This window comes from Pinus tabuliformis, chromosome 8 (assembly GCF_031772625.1).
Source record: "Pinus tabuliformis cultivar Carrire ecotype Pingquan chromosome 8, CPIR1, whole genome shotgun sequence".
Taxonomy (NCBI): domain Eukaryota; kingdom Viridiplantae; phylum Streptophyta; class Pinopsida; order Pinales; family Pinaceae; genus Pinus; species Pinus tabuliformis.
Window position 1 is genome coordinate 860,022,194 of NC_142294.1, and position 6,029 is coordinate 860,028,222.

The 6,029-nt window shown below is 33.6% G+C and overlaps 1 pseudogene; it reads left to right on the plus strand.

Moving 5' to 3' along the window:
* Positions 1–268: 268 nt before the first annotated feature.
* LOC149238284 (4-coumarate--CoA ligase-like) lies at positions 269–2,989 on the plus strand (annotated as a pseudogene).
* The last annotated feature ends 3,040 nt before the right edge of the window (positions 2,990–6,029 follow it).

Here is a 6,029-nt window from a genome sequence, read left to right on the forward strand (position 1 = left end):
ACCTTCACGTTGAAGATAGATCTCGTTTTTTAAGTGTGTTTTTGATAAGATGAATACTAACAAGAAACACATCAACGAGTATTGGTATCTATCAAAGATTCCCAATATACAGATTCCAGACCATCTTCCACTTCATGAGTATTGCTTTCAGAGATTGGAGGATAAACCCTTCCTGATTGAGGGTCCCACTGGTAAGATTTATAGCTATGGGCAAGTTCAATTAATTTCCCAGAAAGTTGCCTCTGGGTTGGCTAAGTTAGGGCTCAAGCAGGGTGAAGTGGTGATGCTCATGTTGCCCAACTGTGTTGTATTCATATTTGTATTCCTGGGAGCCTCCATTAGAGGTGCTGTTGTTACCACTGCCAATCCTTTCTATACTCCAACAGAGGTTGTCGGCCAAGCAAATTCTGCTGGTGCTCGTATTATTGTCACACATGCTTCCTGTGTTGAGAAGCTGAAGAAACTCAGGAAACAAAATCTTTTAGTGATTACGATTGACAGGGATGATCCTCCCCCAGGATGTCTACATATATCTGTTCTAATAGAAGCAGATGAGAAGAAATGCCCCTCAGTTCACTTCAGACCAGATGATGTAGTGACCTTGCTATACTCATCTGGAACCACTGGGCTTCCTAAGGGTGTTTTGTTAGCCCACAAGACCCTGGTTTCCTCTGTGGCTCAGCAGGTTGATGGTGAAAATCCTAATTATTGCCTGCATCATGGCGATGTCGTTCTCTGCTTGTTGCCCCTGTTTCATGTTTTCGCTTTAAACACCATATTCCTTTGCTCTCTCAGAAGAGGGGCTACCATGGTGATTATGCAGGAATTCAACATTGGCATTCTGCTTGACCATATTCAGAAGCATAGTATCACTGTGCTTCCCTTGGTGCCTCCAGCAGTTTCACAGATCTCAAAGTCTCCCCTGGTCTTGAAATATGATGTGCCCTCTGTTAGAATAATCGTTTCAGGAGGAGCTCCCATGCTGGACTGTGGAGCAGTAACGAGGTTAAGGGTTCTATTCCCAAAGGCCATATTTGCACAGGTTAAATAGTATACTCTATGCGGTGCCTAATCGTGTGGTGTGTTTACATAGTAAATTACTGTGTAGAATGTTGTGTTTTTTTGTCAAGTTGTTTGATTTTTCTAGAGATTATATGAGGCTTGACTTGTGGCTTGAGAAATTGGGTTCAAAGGTTAAGCCGTCAAAATCACTCAGAGATAGTACTTGGCCTTGGCCACACTAGCCCTTAACATGGTTGGATTTTTGCCCATAAAATTTTGAACCTGTGACATTCACATCATAGAGTGACTTAACACCACACCCCATCACCCACTATTATACAGCGATCTTTGTTATTAGCTGATATGTTCCATGTGACTTAACACCACATCCCATCACTGGCTATTATACGCCGTTTAATTTTTAATTAGTGTTCAAAAAATGATCTTTGTTATTAGCTGATATGTTCCATTATGATTTAATGCAGAGTTATGGCATGACAGAAGCTCAGGTGTTGGCACAGAGTTTAGGTTTAGCTAAGGAACCTTTCCCTGTGAAGCCCAACTCGTGTGGAACAGTTATCCGAAATGCTGAAATGAAGATCATTGATTTGGAATCCGGACAGTCTCTCCCTCATTGTTAAAAGGGAGAAATCTGTATCCGTGGACCCCAAATTATGACAGGTGAACCTATTTTATTTTGTTTTGTTGGGCTTAATCCATCATCAGGTCAGTAATATTGGTTTTGTTTGGCTTAATCCATCATCAGCTAAGTAATATTGATCGTTCTCTACGATCTGCAACAGATTATCTTAATGATCCCGAGGCCACCAACAAAATAATCGAGAAAGAAGGGTGGCTACATACTGGTGATATTGGTTTTATAGACAGTGACGAAGAACTTTACATCGTTGATAGACTAAAAGAACTTATCAAATACAAGGGATTTGAGGTTTTTTATATTATTTTCTCATATGATAATTGTTTATATGGTATTACTTGTATTTCAGGTTTTTTATATTGTTTTCTCATATGATAATTGTTTATATGGTCTTACCTCTCAGGTCGTTTTATTTTAATGTTAAAATATAACCTGCCTACATGTATGTTGGATTTTAAATTGTTTATATGGTATTACCTCTCAGGTCGTTTTATGTTAATTTTAAAATATAACCTGACGACATATATGTTCCATTTTAAATGGTTTATATGGTATTACTTCTCAGGTCGTTTTCTACATGTATGTTGGATTTTAAAATAAGGGATTTCAGGTTTTTTATATTATTTTTTCATATGATAATTGTTTATATGGTATTAGCTCTCAGGTCATTTTATCTTAATTTTAAAATAGGTCTTTTATATTATTTTTTCATATGATAATTGTTTATATGCTATTACCTCTCAGGTCACTTTATCTTAATTTTAAAATATAACCGACTTACGTGTATGTTGGATTTTAAAATATAATCTCTGTACATGTAAGTTGAATTTTAGAAATATTCTTGAATTTTCAAACGGAATAAAAATGATTTAATGTATTTGACCTTTTCACTTTTAGATACATTCATTTTAAATAATTTTGTTATACATGTAGATTGTTCCAGTTGAGATTGATGGAATTCTAAGGAGCCATCTATCTGATGCAGAAGCATCCCGGTACGTTGTTTTTCAATACCCTCTCAGCTTTATTTATTATAAGTAGACAATGAATATTTTTCATGGATTTTTCTCTTCTTGTTCCGCAGAGAAACACGTTGTTGCTGTAGAGATACGAGTTGCTTTTGAGGTGTCGGAGTTGAACTCAACGAGCAAGAAATAAAAAACTTCGTAGCCGAAAGATTTGTGTTTTACAAGAAACTATACAAAGCAGATTTGTGGATGTCATTGCGAGGTTTCTGTCTAAACACATTTTGCATGAGATTTTATAACACTAGTTTATATTTTTCTAACTCAGATTTATCATGTTTCTACAGGGAGCAAATATTTCTAGGTGCAAATTTTTTTTTGAGTGTAGATCTCGAGGAAAGGTTTGTACCTCAAGGGATTTGATCCTTTTGGGCGCATGATAGATTCAGAGTTAAATGGATCTAGGATGGTTCCAGATCCGGACTTAGATGGATCTAGGCTAATTCTAGTTTAGGGTAGCGATGCAATGTCATAATTTTAGATTATCATTATTATGTATATGTTTGAGATAAACTTCATACCTTGAAATTTATATTATGTTTTCTTTCTCTGAAATGACCAATGATTATGTTCTTTAATTTAGTCTATGTTGTTTGCCTTGAATGGTTTCTAAATCCGTGTGTGGATGTTTTGTGTTTGGATACTTTGAGCCATTTGCATGTTTATGTTTTTTGAGCTGGATGATAACGTTTGTAAATGTTATAGTTTTTGTGTTATATTTCTATATGTGTATGTAATTGTCTATTAGTAACTACTTGGTGATGAAGAAGGAATACAATCTTGTCAATAGCTTGCAGGAGGATTGATATTGCACATTTATTTCATTTAATTTTAGGTATCACATTTTTTAACTAATTAATTCTTAATATGTCCCTCTAGGTATTACTAAATATATCTTCAAGAGTAGTTTTAATTTTAAATTTGTTGAGTTATCTCAATCTGTTGAGATGATAGATATTGTTAATAACTTTAATTATGAAAAATGATGAAATAAAAATTTTGAATGCAAAGTGACAATGTAATAGTGTTGAATGACAAAAAAATGTGAATAATAAGAATGTAGTCAATTATAAATAGTCTTCATTATGATCAATCTCAACTATTTTCTTCTACTATTCTTATTGTCACCCCTATTAGTTTTGCCATATTTTCATATCGATTATATGAAAAGTGTAGTTGAAATCATAAACCAATCAAATCTTTAACTCAGCTATTGTAGAAAAAATCTTACATTTTATCTCTTGCTCTCCAATATTAATAGGTTGAATTACTATAACAAAAAATCAATGCACATTGTCAATTTTCTTGTGTGCTTAAACTAAAATCAATCACACTGTTAATCCAATCATTTTAAAATTAATGTACCATTATACATACAGTTACATCAAATCAGAAATCAATGCATTTAATGCAATCAATCAAATATTATTAGAAAAAAATATTATTGAAATCAATGTATCTAATGCAAAAATCAAATATGATTAAAAATCAACATCTATACAAAACTCAATGCATCTAGTGCAAGAAATCAAATATAATAAAAAATCAATGTCTACATTGAAATCAATACATCTAGTGCAAGTAATCAAATATGCTTAGAAATCAACATCTACACTAAAATCAATGCATCTAGTGTAAGAAATCAAATAGAATTAGAAAGCATATACACTAAAATCAATGCATATAGTGCAAGCAATCAAATAGGATTAGAAATCATATTTACACTGAAATTAATGCATCTAGTGCAAATAATCAAATATCATTAGAAATCAACATATACATTGAAATCAATGCATTTAGTGCAAAAATCAAATAGGATTATAGTCCACCATCTACAATGAAATCAATGCATCTAATGCAAGCAATCAAATATGATTATAAATAACCATGTACACTGAAATCAATGCATCTAGTGCAAACAATCAAATAGAATCAGAAAACACTACAAGAAAAAAGGACATTGGTGAGGGGCGAAAAATGTCACCATAAACTCATTGATGACGGTCAAAAGAGCCTTCGTCACCAAAAACTTAACGTCACCAAAGGTGGCGTCGCCAAAAGTATAGGTGTTGTGGTGACATTCAAAGTTTGTCACCAATAATGATTTATAATGACGATAGCGAACGTCACCATTTCATATGAGAAATGGTGACGAACCATAACCTCAGTCACTAAAAACTGAATGCCACCAAAGGTAGGGTCGCCAAAAGTGTAAGTGTTATGGTGACATTCAAGGTCCGTCACGAATATTGATTATAATGATAGATAGTGACCGTCACCATTTCGTATGAACAACAACAATTTATTGTGATGGATATTTCATGGTCGTCATTATTGTTACATATATATGGTGACGTTCGTTGACCATCACTAAAAGCCGCATTGCCAAAAGTATAGGTGTTGTGATGACATTCAAGGTCCATCATGAATAATGAATATAATGATGGACAATGACTGTCACCATTTCATATCAACAATAATGATTTATGGTTACAGACGTTTCATGGTCATCACTATTGATACGTATATATGGTGGCGTTTGTTGACCTTCACCATTTCATATTTTGGTGAGGGTCAAAAAATGTCACCATAAGCTCATTGATGATGGACAAAAGAGCCTCCCTCACCAAAAACGGATTGTCATCATTCTATATGGATATTAGGGCATGATTGAATCGAACCACCAACCTCTTGTTTCTAAAGTAGTTTTTCTTCCATTGAGCTAGCACCCTTTAAAGAATTAGACTTTTAAAAAGTAGACCTTCAAACTTCATAAATTGTAAATTTTACAACTTTCAATAAATTAAAGTCTCGACAATCTTTTACTAAACAAGCAAAGTAACATCGAAGTTGTAGGTCCCTACCTAATAGTTATGGAAGCTATGAAATGTGGGTGGAGGGAAAAATAGTTACGTATAAGAGAATCAATATGTTCAGTTGAATACTCAATTAGAAGTGAAAGTTTGAAGACATTTATAACCTATAAATGACCTATAACTAGCAAATGCACCAAATATTGCAAAGGAGATGTCATAAGTGGATAGCATATGGAAGAAGAGCATTGATGAAGACATATGCAATATGTTATAGGTTGAGTGAAGGAAAAATCTCAATGTTGTTGTTGTTGGGTGTTTAGATATCTGAATGATATCTAAATTTCTTTGCAAATGTAACACAGATCTCCAGAAACCATGAACAATATCTATCTATATATATATATATATATATCCCCTTCACATAAACCAACATGCAATTTAGAATTTCACAAGTTCACACGAAAAACATGACAACAACCAAAAAAAAAATAAAAAAAATTGACTTGAACAGAAAGCAATAGCTTCACT